Consider the following 17694-nt stretch of genomic DNA (forward strand, 5'->3'; position numbering starts at 1 on the left):
GGTGCAACTTCCTCTCACAATTACACTCAACAAAACCCCTCCCTTTGCTGTCCCCCTCCCCTACTGTCCCAACTCCCACCCCCCACCCCCCGCCCCGCCCCCCCCCCCCGCCACCTCCTGGAAGAGGTGAAAAAAGAAAGAAACCTTACCCCAACTTAGGAAAATTCTTTGTGAAATTCCTCTCCAGCTCCCTGTAGATGATCAAACTGGGTCCAAGTGATCACCATGACCAGTACCAATATCCTGGTCAAACCAGTCACTCTCCAGATCTCAAGATGTCTTCCACTTGCAGGAACTCAACCAGCTCTCCTTTTGAACGCATGAAGCAAAGCTCTATTCACTGCTCGTGCTACCAACTTATTCCACTGGTTTCACAACAGAAACGTATTCCTTTATTAGTGGAAAGACCAATCATATCCTCTTGAAATCTATGCTTTTGCGAGATATTAAGTTCCAGCTTTCTAAGCCTGTCTTGCTAACTAATGGACCTTAAATTAGGTATGAGTTGAGTGGCTCCTCTCTGAATCTACTCTAAGGAAAAGGTGTTTATATACCAAGGTTTTCTCTGGTCACAAAACCTCAACCAACAGCCACTGAAACCCATTAAGGGAGCTTGCAGGAATTTAACAAAGTATCTTAAGTCAGCAGAGACCGAGATGAAATCATAAATGTCACCATGTAAGTAGGCTGTTATGATCCCCATGGAGATCAATAAACCAAAAGAAACGACTTTACTGAACGACCCCAATAAAAAAAAACAACAGACATTTCACTTTTATTATTTTTATTTTAACAATCAACCAAAATCAACAAATTAAACATGAATTAACAGACAAATCACAGTCAATATATATTACAAATTACATATTAACTAACATTCAGTCATAGAGTCACAGAGTTATACAGCACAGAAACAAGCCCTTTGGCCCATCGTCTCTGTGCTGGCCATCAAGCACGTAACTATTCTAATCCCATTTTCCAGCACTTGGCCGTAGCCTTGTATGGGGTTGAAGGTGATTTAGAGCTTTGGATCAGAAATTGGCTAGCTGAAAGAAGACAGAGGGTGGTGGTTGATGGCAAATGTTCATCCTGGAGTTTAGTTACTAGTGGTGGACCGCAAGGATCTGTTTTGGGGCCACTGCTGTTTGTCATTTTTATAAATGACCTGGAAGAGGGTGTAGAAGGGTGGGTTAGTAAATTTGCAGGTGACACTAAGGTCGGTGGAGTTGTGGATAGTGCCGAAGGATGTTGTAGGGTACAGAGGGACATAGATAGGCTGCAGAGCTGGGCTGAGAGATGGCAAATGGAGTTTAATGCGGAAAAGTGCGAGGTGATTCACTTTGGAAGGAGTAACAGGAATGCAGAGTACTGGGCTAATGGGAAGATTCTTGGTAGTGTAGATGAACAGAGAGATCTTGGTGTCCAGGTGCATAAATCCCTGAAGGTTGCTACCCAGGTTAATAGGGCTGTTAAGAAGGCATATGGTGTGTTAGCTTTTATTAGTAGGGGGATCGAGTTTCGGAGCCACGAGGTCATGCTGCAGCTGTACAAAACTCTGGTGAGACCGCACCTGGAGTATTGCGTGCAGTTCTGGTCACCACATTATAGGAAGGATGTGGAAGCTATGGAAAGGGTGCAGAGGAGATTTACTAGGATGTTGCCTGGTATGGAGGGAAGGTCTTACGAGGAAAAGCTGAGGGACTTGAGGTTGTTTTCGTTGGAGAGAAGGAGGAGGAGAGGTGACTTAATAGAGACATATAAGATAATCAGAGGGTTAGATAGGGTGGATAGTGAGAGTCTTTTTCCTTGGATGGTGATGGCAAACACGAGGGGACATAGCTTTAAGTTGAGGGGTGATAGATATAGGACAGATGTCAGAGGTAGTTTCTTTACTCAGAGAGTAGTAGGGGCGTGGAACGCCCTGCCTGCAGCAGTAGTAGACTCGCCAACTTTAAGGGCATTTAAGTGGTCATTGGATAGACATATGGATGAAAATGGAATAGTGTAGGTCAGATGGTTTCACAGGTCGGCGCAACATCGAGGGCCGAAGGGCCTGTACTGCGCTGTAATGTTCTAATTCTAATTCTAATTTCAAGTGCTCATCTAAATACTTCTTAAATGTTGTGAGGGTTCCTGCCTCTAGCACCCCTTCAGAAGGTAAAGATACAAGAGTAGATAGATCTAATGGATATACTGGAAGTCCACTCAGCATATATGGCATCAATTACAGCTACAAAGTTCTTCAAAGCTCTGAACTTCCTCAGGTAGATGCCCAGCTCCTGTTTTCCAAGGTACAGTCACCGATTTTTTATTTTTTTTATTCATTCATGGGATGTAGGCATCGCTGGCCAGGCCAGCATTTATTGCCCATCCCTAATTGCCCTTGAGAAGGTGGTGGTGAGCTGCCTTTTTGAACCGCTGCAGTCCATGTGGGGTAGGTACACCAACAGTGCTGTTAGGAAGGGAGATCCAGGATTTTGACCCAGCAACAGTGAAGGAACGGCAATATAGTTCCAAGTCAGGATGGTGTGTGACTTGGAGGGGAACTTGCAGGTGGTGGTGTTCCCATGTATTTGCTGCCCTTGTCCTTCTAGTTGGTAGAGATCATGGGTTTGGAAGGTGCTGTCTAAGGAGCCTTGGTGCATTGCTGCAGTGCATCTTGTAGATGGTACACACTGCTGCCACTGTGTGTCGGTGGTAGAGGGAGTGAATGTTTGTAGATGGGGTGCCAATCAAGCGGGCTGCTTTGTCCTGGATGGTGTAGAGCTTCTTGAGTGTTGTTGGAGCTGCACCCATCCAGGCAAGTGGAGAGTATTCCATCACATTCCTGACTTGTGACTTGTAGATGGTGGACATGCTTTGGGGAGTCAGGAGGTGAGTTACTCGCTGCAGCATTCCTAGCCTCTGACCTGCTCTTGTAGCCATAGTATTTATATGGCCACTCCAGTTCAGTTTCTGGTCAATGGTAGCCCATAGGATGTTGATAGTGGGGGATTCAGCGATGGTAATGCCGTTGAATGTCAAGGGGAGATGGTTAGATTCTCTCTTGTTGGAGATGGTCATTGACTGGCACTTGTGTGGCGCGAATGTTACTTGCCACTTATCAGCCCAAGCCTGGATATTGTCCAGGTCCTGCTGCATTTCTACACGAACTGCTTCAGTATCTGAGGAGTCACGAATGGTGCTGAACATTGTGCAATCATCAGCGAACATCCCCACTTCTCACCTTATGATTGAAGGAAGGTCATTGATGAAGCAGCTGAAGATGGTTGGGCCGAAGACACCACCCTGAGGAACTCCTGCAGTGATGTCCTGGAGCTCAGATGATTGACCTCCAACAGCCAGAACCATCTTCCTTTGTGCTAGGTATGACTCCAGCCAGCGGAGGGTTTTCCCCCTAATTCCCATTGATCCCAGTTTTGCAAGGGCTCCTTGATGCCATACTTGGTCAAATGCTGCCTAGATGTCTCACCTCACGAGTTCAGCTCTTTTGTCCATGTTTGAACCAAGGCTGTAATGAGGTCAGGAGCTGAGTGGCCCTGGCAGAACCCAAACTGAGCGTCACTGAGCAGGTTATTGCTAAGCAAGTGCCGCTTGATGGCACTGTTGATGACACCTTCCATCACTTTACTGATGATTGAGAGTAGACTGATGGGGCGGTAGTTGGCCGGGTTGGACTTGTCCTGCTTTTTGTGTACAGGACATACCTGGGCAATTTCCCACATTGCAGGGTAGATGCCAGTGTTGTAGCTGAACTGGAACAGCTTGGCTAGGGGCACGGCAAGTTCTGGAGCACAGGTCTTCAGTACTATTGCCGAAATATTGTCAGGGCCCATAGCTTTTGCAGTATCCAGTGCCTTCAGTCGTTTCTTGATATCATGAGGAGTGAATCGAATTGGCTGAAGTCTGGCATCTGTGATGCTGGGGACTTCAGGAGGAGGCCAAGATGGATCATCTACTCGGCACTTCTAGCTGAAGATTGTTGCAAATGCTTCAGCCTTATCTTTCGCACTGATGTGCTGGGCTCCCCCATCACTGAGGATGGGGATATATGTGGAGCCACCTCCTCCAGTTAGTTGTTTAATTGTCCACCACCATTCACGGCTGGATGTGGCAGGACTGCAGAGCTTAGATCTGATTCGTTGGTTATGGGATCGCTTAGCTCTGTCTATCGCATGCTGCTTAAGCAGTTCGGCACAGAAGTAGTCCTGGGTTGTAGCTTCACCAGGTTGACACCTCATTTTGAGGTATGCCTGGTGCTGCTCCTGACATGCCCTCCTGCACTCTTCATTGAACCAGGGTTGGTCTCCTGGCTTGATGGTAATGGTAGAGTGGGGTATATGCCGGGCCATAAGGTTACAGATTGTGGTTGAGTACAATTCTGCTGCTGCTGATGGCCCACAGCACCTCATGGATGCCCAGTTTTGCATTGCCAGATCTGTTTGAAATCTATCCCATTTAGCACGGTGATAGTGCCACACAACACGAAGGAGGGTATCCTCAATGTGAAGGCGGGATTTTATCTCCACAAGCACTGTGCGGTGGTCACTCCTCCCAATACAGTCATGGACAGAAGGATCTGCGGCAGGCAGATTGGTGAGGATGAGATCAAGTATGTTCTTCCCTCGTGTTGGTTCCCTCACCACCTGCCGCAGACCCAGTCTAGCAGCTATGTCCTTTAGGACTCGGCCAGCTCGGTCAGTAGTGGTGCTACCGAGCCTCTCTTGGTGATGGACATTGAAGTCCCCCACCCAGAGTACATTTTGTGCCCTTGCCACCCTCAGTGCTTCCTCCAAGTTGTGTTCAACATGGAGGAGTACTGACTCATCAGCTGAGGGAGGGCGGTAGGTGGTAATCAGTAGGAGGTTACCTTGCCCATGTTTGACCTGATGCCATGAGACTTCATGGGATCCGGAGTCGATGTTATGGACTCCCAGGGCAACTCCCTCCCTGCTGTATACCACTGTGCCACTACCTCTTATGGGTCTGTCCTGCCGGTGGGACAGGACGTACCCGGGGATGGTGATGGCAGTGTCTGGGACAATGTCTGTCAGGTATGATTCCGTGAGTATGACTATGTCAGGCTGTTGCTTGACTAGTCTGTGGGACAGCTCTCCCAACTTTGGCACAAGCCCCCAGTTGTTAGTCAGGAGGACTTTGCAGGGTCGACAGGGCTGGGTTTGCCGTTGTTGTTTCTGGTGCCTCGGTCGATGCCGGGTGGTCTGTCCAGTTTCATTCCTTTTTATTGACTTTGTAGCGGTTAGGTACAACTGAGTGGCTTGCTGGGCCATTTCAGAGGGCATTTAAGAGTTCTCATCTGACAGCAGTTTCCCTTCAATCCTAAGCCCCATGGGTATGGCCATCACCAAAACAGCACACATTGGAGCAGCAGCAGGTTATTCAGCCCATCGAGCCTGCTCTGCCATTCAATACGATCATGGCTGATCATCTATTTCAATGCCTTTTTCCCACACTATCCTCATATCCCCTTATGTCATTGGTATTTAGAAATCTGTCAATCTCTGCTTTAAACATACTCAATGACTGAACTTCCACAACCCTCTGGGGTAGAGAATTCCAAAGATTCACAGCCCTCCGAGTAAAGAAATTTCTCCTCACCTCTGTCCTAAGTGGCTTCCCCCTTACTTTTAAATTGTGTCCCCTAGTTCTAGACTCCCCAACCTGGGGAAATATCTTAGTTGCATCGACCCTATCTATCTCTTTAAGTATTTTTGTAGGTTTCAATGAGATCACCTCTCATTCTTCAAAACTCTAGAGAATACAGGCCCAGTTTCCTCAATCTGTCTTCATAGGACAGTTCCACCATCCCAGGAACAAGTCTGGTGAACATTCATTGCCCTCCCTCTATGGCAATAATATCCTTCCTAAAGTAAGGGGACCAAAACTGTACACAGTACTCCAGGTGCAGTCTAAGCAAGGTTCCATACAAGTGAAACAACACTTCACTACTCCTGTACTCAAGTCCTCGTGCGATAAAGGCTAACATACCATAGCCTTCTTAATTGCTTGCTGCACCTGCATGTTAGCTTTCAGTGACTTCTTGACAAGGACACCCAGGTCCCTTTGTGCATCTACCCTTTCTAATCTCTTACCATTTAAGAAATACTCTGCACATCTATTCCTCCTACCAAAGTGGATAACCTCACATTTTTCCACATTATATTCCATCTGCCATGTTCTTGCCCACTCACTAAGTCTTTCCAAATCCCCTTGAAGCCGCTTTGCATCTTCCTCACAACACACATTCCCACCTAGTTTTGTGTCATTTGCAAACTTGGAAATTCTACATTTGGTCCCCACATCCAAATCATTGATATATATTGTGAACAGCTGGGGCCCAAGCACTGATCCCTGTGGTACTCCACTAGTCACAGCCTGCCAATGCGTGAAAGACCCGTCTATTCCTACTCTCTGTTTTCTGTCTGTGAACCAATCCATGCCAGTATATTACCTCCTATCCCATGTGCTTTAATTTTGCTAACCAACCTCCTGTGGGGGGCTTTATCAAAGGCTTTTTGAAAATCCAAATATACCACATCCACCAACTCCCCTCTATCAATTCTGTTAGTAACAACCTCAAAAAACTCCAACAGGTTCGTCAAACATGATTTCCCATTCATAAATCCATGTTGACTATGCCCAATCAGATCATTATTATCCAAGTGTCCATTTATCACATCCTTTAGAATAGATTCTAGCAATTTCCCAATGACTGATGTAAGGCTAACAGGTCTGTAATTCCCTGTTTTCTCTCTCCCTCCCTTCTTAAATAGTGGGGTGACATTTGCTACCTTCCAATCTGCAGGAACCGCTCCAGAATCTATAGAATTTTGGAAGATGATCACCAATGCATCCACTATCTCCATAGCTACCTCTTTCAACACTCTGGGATGTAGAATATCAGGTCCTGGGGACTTAGCAACCTTCATCCCCATTAATTTCTCCAATACAACCTTCTTACTAATACTAATTTCCTTCAATTCCTCATTCCCCCAATCCCTTGGATATCTAATGCTGGGAGATTTCTTGTATCTTCCTCAGTGAAGACAGACACAAAGTAATCACTTAGCTTCTCTGCCATTTCTCTATTCCCCATTATAAATTCTCCTGACTCTGCCTGTAATGCACCCACATTCGTCTTAGCCAAATATTTCCTTTTTATGTACCGATAGAAGCTTTTACAGTCCATTTTTATATTTTTTGCTAGTTTACATTCAGATTCTATTCTCCCTTTATCAGGTTCTTCGTCCTCCTTTGTTGTATTCTGAAATCTTCCCAAACCTCAGGTTTACTACTATTTCTGGCAACTTTATAGGCCTTTTCTTTTAATCTTATAAAATCTTTAACTTCCTTTGTTATTCATGATTGATTGCCTTTACTTTTGGGAGTTTTGTGCCTTGAAGGAATGTATAGTTGCTGTAAACTATGTGATATTTATTTAAAGACTATCCATTGCCTATGTACTGTCATACCTTTTAATGTATTTTCCCAATCCACCTCAACCAATTTGCCCCTCATACCTTCATAATTTCCTTTGTTCAAATTTAACACCCTAGCTTCAGATTGAACTACCTCACTTTCAAAGATAATGTAAAATTCTATCATATTATGGTCACTCATCCCTAAAGGTTCTTTTACAACAAGATTATTAATTAACCCTTTCTCATTACATATTAGATCTAAAATAGTCTGTTCTATCGTCGGTTCCTCAACATACTGCTCTAGAAAACCATCCCTAACATACTCGAGAAACTCGTCCTCCACAGCATTGGTGCTCATTAGGTTTACCCAGTCTATATGCAGATTGAAGTCACCCATGATTACTGTATTTTCCATGCTACGTGCTTCTCTAATCTCCCGATTAATGCCATACCCTATACTACCACTACTGTTTGGTGGCCTATAAACAATTCCTACCAATGTTTGCTGCCCCTTGCTGTTTCTTAGCTCCAGCCAAACAGATTCCACATTTTGTTCTTCTGATCTGAGATCCTCCCTTACTAATGTACTGATCCCACCCCTTATTATCAGCGCAACATCACCTCCTTTTCCTTTTTGCCTGGCCTTCCTAAATGTCAAATATCCTTGAATATTCAGTCCTAGTCCTGGTCACCCTGTAGCCACGTTTCTGTTATGGCAATTAGATCATACCCATTTACCTCTATTTGGGTCTTTAAGTCATCAACCTTGTTGTGAATGCTGCATGCATTCAGGTAGAGTGCCCTAAAACTTGTCTTCTTGATATTCTGCATTCTAAGCCTAGTTGATGCTCGCCTTTGTTTCACCTGCCTTCTAATGTCACTTGCTACTTTTCTACCTCCTGTTACCAGATTTACTTCCGTACAATTTGAACTACCCCTCAGGTTCCCATCCCCCTGACAAGCTAGTTTAAACTCTCCCCAACAGCACTAGCAAATCTCCCTGCAAGGATGTTAGTTCGTGTCCTGTTAAAGTGTAGCCCGTCCATCTTGTTCAGGCCTCAAATGCCCCAAAACCAGTCCCAATGCCTCAGAAATCTGATGTCCTCCCTCCTACACCAATTCTCCAGCCACGTGTTCAATCGATGAATCCTCCTATTCCTATTTTCACTAGAACATGACACTGGGAGTAATCCTGAGATTGCTGCTTTGAGGGTCCTGCTTTTTAATTTCCTTCCTAGCTCACTAAAATCAGCTTTCAGGACCTCATCCCTCTTCATACCTATGTCATTGGTACCAATGTGGACCATGACCTCTGGCTGTTCACCCTCCCCCAGAAGGATTGTGATGAAACATCGGTATAATAGGCTTAATTAGGCAGTATTTAGATATAATTAATGCATTATTAAAGATTGAATAAATGGTCAGTTTTCAAGATTCACTGAAATTCCCCTTTAAGAGCAGAGTTAAAAATCCATAAACATCCCTGTTACAATAGAATGTGAGCCAGAAGCACCTTTTAAGTTAAAAAATCCATTCCAAGGTCTCTGTTACAATGGAATTAGAAGATGAAGCACACTGAGACATGTTATATGAGGTCCATACTGTTAACTATAAACTTAATTATTTATTTAGAGATACAGCACTGAAACAGGCCCTTCAGCCCACCGAGTCTGTGCCAACCATCAACCACCCATTTATACTAATCCTACATTAATCCCATTCCCCCCTCACACCCCACAATTCCCCTACCACCTACCTATACTAGGGGAAATTTATAATGGCTAATTTACCTATCAACCTGCAAGTCTTTGGCATGTGGGAGGAAACCGGAGCACCCGGAGAAAACCCACGCGGTCACAGGGAGAACTTGCAAACTCCACACAGGCAATACCCAGAATCGAACCCGGGTCGCTGGAGCTGTGAGGTTGCAGTGCTAACCACTGCACCACTGTGCCGCCCAATTAGTTGATAGTGTTAGTGATATAGACAGACTGACTTAGAGGATAGAACAAGGTACCATAAAAGGACAATTACAAATGATAAAGCAGAAAATGGAATAGCACTTACAAAAGCAGATGTCAGGTAAACCCAATTCATAGAGTCATACAGCACAGAAACAGGCCCTTCAGCCCATCATGTCTGTGCTGGCCATCAAGCACCTATCTATTCTAATCCCATTTTCCAGCACTTGGCCCGTAGCCTTGTATACCATGACATTTCAAGTGCTCATCTAAATACTTCTTAAATGTTGTGAGGGTTCCTGCCTCTACCACCCCTTCAGGCAGTGTGTTCCAGATTCCTACCACCCTCTGGGTGAAAAATGTTTCCTCAAATCCCCTCTAAACCTCCTTCCCCTTCCCTTAAATCAATGCCCCGTGGTTATTGGGCCCTCCACTAAGGGAAAAAGTCTCTTCCTATCTAACCTATCTATGCCCCTCATAATTTTCTATACCTCAATCATATCTCCCCTCAGCCTTCTCTGCTCTAATGAAAACAACCCTAGCCTTTTCAGTGTCTCTTCATAGCTGAAATGCTCCAGCCCAGGCAACATCCTGGTGAATCTCCTTTGCACCCTCTCCAGTGCAATCACATCCTTCCTACAGTGTGGTGCCCAGAACTGTACACAGTACTCCAGCTGTGGCCTAACTAGCGTTTTATACAGCTCCATTATAGCCTCCCTGCTCTTATATTCTATGCCACGGCTAATAAAGGCAGGTATCCCATATGCCTTCCTAACCACCTTATCTACCTGTGCTGCTGCCTTCAGTGATCTATGGACAAGTACACCAAGGTCCCTCTGACCCTCTGTACTCCCTAGGGTCCAACCATCCATTATATATTCCCTTGCCTTGTTGGTCCTCCCAAAAGGTATCACCTCACACTTCTCGGGATTAAATTCCATTTGCTACTACTCCACCCATCTTACCAGCCCATCTATACCGCCCTGTAATCTAAGGCTTTCCTCCTCACTATTTACGACACCACCAATTTTTGTGTCATCTGTGAACTTACCTATCATACCTCCTATATTCACGTCTAAATGTACACGACAAACAGTAAGGGTCCCAGCCCCAATCCCTGTGGTACACCACTGGTCACAGGCTTCCACTCACAAAAACAATCCCTCTGTTTCCTGCCACTAAGCCAATCTTGGATCCAATTTGTCAAATTTCCCTGGATCCCAAGGGCTCTTACCTTCTTAACCAATCTTCCATGCGGGACCTTATTCAAAAGCCTTACTGAACTCCATGCAGACTACATCAACTGCTTTACCTGCATCTACACATCTAGTCACCTCCTCGAAAAATTCAATCAAGTTAGTTAGACAATTACAAACATTTTGACCAGATAAAAGTTCACATCTTCAAGAGAAGGGAAATTTCAGTAAATAAATTAAGTGAGAACAGTAGCTAATGATATTACCATATATGGATAACAAAAGCAGGAAAAACACACACAGAAAGGTAACACCTACATTCAAAAGATGAGATGATCGATTAGAAATAATATAAACATGAAAGTTCTGAATCAAAAAACTTTGAACTTTTGGATTCTATTTTAGAAATAAAATTATGTTTTACATCTCTGAGTAATCTTTGATATTGTAGTATCTTCTTTGGCTTCCTTATCTCGAGAGACAATGGGTAAGCGCCTGGAGGTGGTCAGTGGTTTGTGGAGCAGTGCCTGGAGTGGCTACAAAGGCCAATTCTAGAGTGACAGGCTCTTCCACAGGTGCTGCAGATAAAATTTGTTTGTCGGGGCTGTTACACAGTTGGCTCTCCCCTTGCACTTCTGTTTTTTTTCTTGCCAACTGCTAAGTCTCTTTGACTCACCACACTTTAGCCCCGCCTTTATGGCTGCCTGCCAGCTCTGGTGAACACTGGCAACTGACTCCTACAACTTGTGATCAATGTCACAGGACTTCATGTCGCGTTTGCAGACGTCTTTAAAGCAGAGACATGGACGGCCGGTGGGTCTGATACTAGTGGCGAGCTCGCTGTACAATGTGTCTTTGGGGATCCTGCCATCTTCCATGCGGCTTACATGGCCAAGCCATCTCAAGCGCCGCTAACTCGGTAGTGTGTATAAGCTGGGGATGTTGGCCGCCTCGAGGACTTCTGTGTTGGAGATACGGTCCTGCCACCTGATACCAAGTATTCTCTGGAGGCAGCGAAGATAGAATAAATTGAGACGTCGCTCTTGGCTGACATACGTTGTCCAGGCCTCGCTGCCATAGAGCAAGGAGCAAGGTACTGAGGACACGGGCTTGATACACTCGGACTTTTGTGTTCCGTGTCAGTGCGCCATTTTCCCACACTCTCTTGGCCAGTCTGGACATAGCAGTGGAAGCCTTTCCCATGCGCTTGTTGATTTCTGCATCTAGAGACAGGTTACTGGTGATAGTTGAGCCTAGGTAGGTGAACTCTTGAACCACTTCCAGAGCGTGGTCGCCAATATTGATGGATGGAGCATTTCTGACGTCCTGCCCCATGATGTTCGTTTTCTTGAGGCTGATGGTTAGGCCAAATTCGTTGCAGGCAGCCGCAAACCTGTTGATGAGACTCTGCAGACACTCTTCAGTGTGAGATGTTAAAGCAGCATCGTCAGCAAACAGGAGTTCCCTGATGAGGACTTTCCGTACTTTGGACTTCGCTCTTAGACGGGCAAGGTTGAACAACCTGCCACCTGATCTTGTGTGGAGGAAAATTCCTTCTTCAAAAGACTTGAACGCATGTGAAAGCAGCAGGGAGAAGAAAATCCCAAAAAGGTTGGGGCGAGAACACAGCCCTGTTTCACGCCACTCAGGATAGGAAAGGATTTATTGTAGTAGACTTAGCCACTTAAAGTGTATTGCATGTTCAATTCTTTAATAAATATATAAAAGTTCATAAATCGTCTCATGTAGCATTCTGTATACAACTACAAGAACTCCCTCTCTATGTCTCCTTTAGTGGGGAGATACTTATTGAAGAGAGTTTCCCAGACCCTTATAATATCTGGGATATGTATGACGTAGCTATAATTATTTTTAAAATAGGCTATCTGAAAGATAGTAATATTCTCTGTTAGTTTTCTTTCTTTGAGGGAAGACTAGTTCAGTTCTTCAGACCCAAACAAGTGTCTGTAGGAATCTGTCTAGTTTGAAAGTAATTAGGGGAGACTCATAGGTATGTACATTTGATTTGGTTTAGTCCCTATATGGGGTTAAAGTCATAAATCACTTCAGGATGTCCTGCAGCCGCTCCATGGCATCCTTGACCCTGGTACCAGGGAGACAACACATTATTCTGGAGTCACGTTTACTGCCTCAGAAATGCCTGTCTGAACCCCTGACTATTGAATCCCCTATCACTATTGCTCTTCCACTCTTCTTCCTCCCCTCCTGTGCAACTGAGCCACTGTGGACTTTGCTCTGGCTGCACACCCCTGAGGAACCATTGCTCTCACCAGTATCCAAAATGGAAAACCGCTTAGCAAGCCCATCTACAGAAACTCCTCAGCTTTGCTCACACTAATCTTGATGATGTGGATCCACCAGTATTACCTTTATTTCAGCCCTTAAATGACAACCCTATGCACTGTATGGCCGAATATGGTTAATCAGTTACTTTAAATAACAGAAACAGCTGCAGCAATGCATATTTGCCTATTGCCAGCTCCTAGATCCGGCCTTTGCTCCTGTGTGATCTGCGCTCTGATAGCTCTGTGTCCTTCTCTCTGGTTCCACTATGTATGGGAGGTGGTGGTGTAGTCGTAATGCCACTGGACTAATGACCCAAAAACCCACAACATGGGTTTGAATCCCACCATGGCAGATGGTGAAAGGTGAATTCAATTAATCTGGAATTAAAAAGCTAGTCTAATGGTGACCATGAAACCATTGCTGATTGCTGCGAAAAACCCATCTGGTTCCCTAATATTCTTTCGGAAAGGAAATTTGCTGTCTTTACCTGGTCTGGCCTCCATGTGACTCCAGACCCACACCAATGTGTTTGACCCTGAAATGGCCAAGAAAGCCACTCAATTCAAGGGCAATTCAGGATGGGCAATAAATGTTGGCCTAGCCAGCAATGTCCACATCCCACAAATGAATAAAAAAAAATCAGTTTCCCCAGACACCCGAAGTTTCAGTTTTAGTTTCCCTTTCAGTTAGGGTCAGTCTCAGAAAAAAAAGCAAGCTTTGAAACCAGGCTCAGTGCACATAACAGAGCATTATGACATAAAAACAAGAAAGGCTGGAAACACTCAGCAGGTCAGGCAGCATCTGTGGAGAGAGAAGCAGAGTTAACGTTTCAGATCAGTGACGCTTCAACAGTATTTTGCTTTTATTAGAGCATTATGACAATTCATCTATTCAGAGAATAGCTTGCACATGCTCCCCCACTGGTCCAGCAGACTGTGGACTCCATCACAAGTGAAGGAGTGGTAAATGCCTGGGACTAATTGGGCCTGGGTGTAAAGACATAATTGAGTCCTCATTATAAAGACATGCATTCTGCCTGTACTTTGATAACTCCATTGTAAATTTCTATATCGACATTATAGAATCAAAAATGCCGATGTAAACTTGACACCCTGTAGTTACAACTTCCTGCCAATGGTGGCACTGTGGGCATCTTTCTTTGACCTCCTTATCTCGAGAGACAATGGATACGCACCTGGAGGTGGTCAGTGGTTTGTGGAGCAGCGCCTGGAGTGGCTATAAAGGCCAATTCTAGAGTGACAGACTCTTCCACAGGTGCTGCAGATAAAATTGGTTGTCAGGGCTGTTACACAGTTGGCTCTCCCCTTGAGCTTCTGTCTTTTTTCCTGCCAACTACTAAGTCTCTTCGACTCGCCACACTTTAGCCCTGTCTTTATGGCTGCCCGCCAGCTCTGGCGATCACTGGCAACTGACTCGCACGACTTGTGATCAATGTCACAGGACTTCATGTCGCGTTTGCAGATGTCTTTAAAGCGGAGACATGGACGGCCGGTGGGTCTGATACCAGTGGCAAGCTCGCTGTACAATGTGTCCTCGGGGATCCTGCCATCTTCCATGCGGCTCGCATGGCCAAGCCATCTCAAGCGCCGCTGACTCAGTAGTGTGTATAAGCTGGGGATGTTGGCCGCCTCGAGGACTTCTGTGTTGGAGATACGGTCCTGCCACCTGATGCCAAGGATTCTCTGGAGGCAGCGAAGATAGAATGAATTGAGACGTCACTCTTGGCTGACATACGTTGTCCAGGCCTCGCTGCCATAGAGCAAGATACTGAGGACACAGGCTTGATACACTCGGACTTTTGTGTTCCGTGTCAGTGCGCCATTTTCCCACACTCTCTTGGCCAGTCTGGACATAGCAGTGGAAACCTTTCCCATGCACTTGTTGATTTCTGCATCGAGAGACAGGTTACTGGTGATGGTTGAGCCTAGGTAGGTGAACTCTTGAACCACTTCCAGAGCGTGGTCGCCGATATTGATGGATGGAACATTTCTGACATCCTGTCCCATGATGTTCGTTTTCTTGAGGCTGATGTTTAGGCTAAATTCATTGCAGGCAGCCGCAAACCTGTCGATGAGTCTCTGCAGACACTCTTCAGTGTGAGATGTTAATGCAGCATCGTCAGCAAAGAGGAGTTCCCTGATGAGGACTTTCCGTACTTTGGTCTTCGCTCTTAGACGGGTATGGTTGAATAACCTGTGTGGAGGAAAATTCCTTCTTCAGAAGACTTGAACGCATGTGAGAGCAGCAGGGAGAAGAAGATCCCAAACAGTGTGGGTGCGAGAACACAGCCCTGTTTCACGCCACTCAGGGTGGGAAAGGGGTCGGATGAGGCACCGTATGCTGAATTGTGCCTTTCATATTGTCATGGAATGAGGTGATGATACTTAGTAGCTTTGGTGGACATCCGATCTTTTCTAGTAGTCTGAAGAGACCACGTCTGCTGACGAGGTCAAAGGCTTTGGTGAGGTCAATGAAAGCAACGTAGAGGGGCATCTGTTGTTCGCGGCATTTCTCCTGTATCTGACGAAGGGAGAACAGCATGTCAATGGTCGATCTCTCGATATCTCAGTGGTGGCACTGTGGGCATAAGCCTTTTAATATGGCTGTATGTGGTGACACAGCAATTGCAGAGGGCACACTTCCTGCATGTACGCAGCTGCCCGCACCAAAGATGGCAGGATCAGCGCAGAGTCCTCCAAGCCCAGCACACAGGAGCTCAGAGGACATGGAGGGGAAGTCATGCCTTGACAGTGCATCTTCTTTGACAGGTGGGTGTGGGGAAGTGGAAAGATGGCACAGATCAGCACAGAGTCCTCCCAGCCTAAAGGAACTGGCAACTGATTGTTCCCTGCTGCCGGCCTGGGAGCGCTTTGTTTAGGCAGAAATCCTCAGTCTGGTGGCTTCAACAGCTCAGAGCCAGCACTGAATTAGAAACCAGAAATGGGAATGTGGCCCTAATGCACGTCAAGGTGGGATACTAGAGGAGATCTTCTCCAATGGGGTGTCTCCCATACTGTATGGAAAATTGGACTGTTACTGTGTCTGTGAACACACTCCAGTGTTGCAAGTGAGATGGACTTTGTCTCTTCTAATATTAGTATGTGCAGGTCTGATGGTGCATTTATCTGTCTCCAGTCCTGTATGGGAAGGTAGACAGAAATAGCCTGTCTATGGGTGTGGGATTTATTTAGTAATTAGCCATCTCTGGGTATTGAGCACAGAACAGAACCAACACTAGTTACTGTCCTTGTCACCATCTGACTCTTGAGTATGAGATTTCTTCAAATAACAAGCCATCTCTGGTTGGTCAGTTGCGAGTAGACAGGACATCAGTTGAGCTCAGCCAACCGGGGCCCTGTAATTCCTGCCTACTGACCACCAGTGACTGATTGAGGAAAGCCTGCTGCCCTTACCCAGTCTGGACTGTATGTGACTGTATGTAACACCAATGTAGTTACCTGATAACTGCCCTCTGAAATGGCCCAACAGGCTCCTCAGTTGTATTAAACGCAGCAAAAACATTACAGAGATTAAAAGCGGAACGGCTATGCAGTTGGGTCAAAATCCTGGAGCACTGGGCTGAACAAGAGCACTGTGGGAGCACATTCACCACACAGATTGCAAGAAGGAGGACCACCACCAGTTTCTCAAGGGTAACTAGGAATGGGCAGTCAGTGCCGTCCTTGCTAGCGATGTCCACATCTGAGAATGAATTTAAACTATAAAAAAATACTGCCCTTCTTTGTGTGGGACTCGCTAAATCTAACTACCTGCTCAGAGTTCAGGATCATTCCTCATTCTCTGTCTCTGAAACTACATCTGATTCTGGGATCAATGCTATGGCTATCCATCCCTGCACTGACAGTTCATGCATAGCTGAACGTGTTTCTGTCTGCGAATAACTCCATTTAATTTCACATCGATCAAAGATATTGATATGTATGAACAATATTAATAATGTAAAACCAGATGTGGGTTAACCCTGTGTTAGGGCCAGTTGGTAAGGGATGTGGGTGGTTTCCACTGTTCACCTCTTCATTGACTTCAACAAGCTTTTTAATTACTAGGGTTTAAACCCCTTTTGTCTTTTATTTGTCAAATAAATGGACAGAGACAGGTTTTCTTGTAAGTTTAAAACCGATTAACTATTTATTGAGTAATATTCATTCCCGAAATTGTTGCAACTGCACCCATCCACACATTCACACGTGTGCACACACACACACAAAAAAAGAATAGATAGCTAGAGAGGAAAAAGGGTAAGTGGTTTGAAGTGAGGTAGGTGCTCGGGGTTCACAGTAAACTTGTTGAATCTTCTTGGAGGTCAATTTCTCTTTTAAAGTTGCAGGCCAGGGTTGTTTGTACATTACTCTGGTGGTTGAGACTTCAGTCTGGAGTTAGTGATCACACTCAGTTCTCTGCTGCAGTGAGTTGAAGGGTAGAATTCACAGCAGTTCTCCTTCTTTGGCTTTTGCTGGAATTCTCACAGCTCTCAGCAGGACAGGCTCTTGTGATGTTGTTCTGACTTTCTCCCTTTCTCTCCAGAGAACTACTTTTTAAGGTAAAAGTCTCTCACAAGTTGCCTCTTTTGGGAGACATAGATCCCTTTCCCTGTGGTGACCAACAGTGGTGCAGAATGTGGCTACTTTTCACTTTCTTTGTTTCAGAACATTCCATTCAATTCATAAATGTCTCTTGATGTGTTCAGGATGGATGTAATTGACACTCCTTACCTTGGAACGTATCCTTTTGTCCTTAACAGACAGT

The sequence above is a fragment of the Heterodontus francisci genome, chromosome 10 (genome assembly GCF_036365525.1).
Source record: "Heterodontus francisci isolate sHetFra1 chromosome 10, sHetFra1.hap1, whole genome shotgun sequence".
In the NCBI taxonomy this organism is placed as follows: Eukaryota; Metazoa; Chordata; class Chondrichthyes; order Heterodontiformes; family Heterodontidae; genus Heterodontus; species Heterodontus francisci.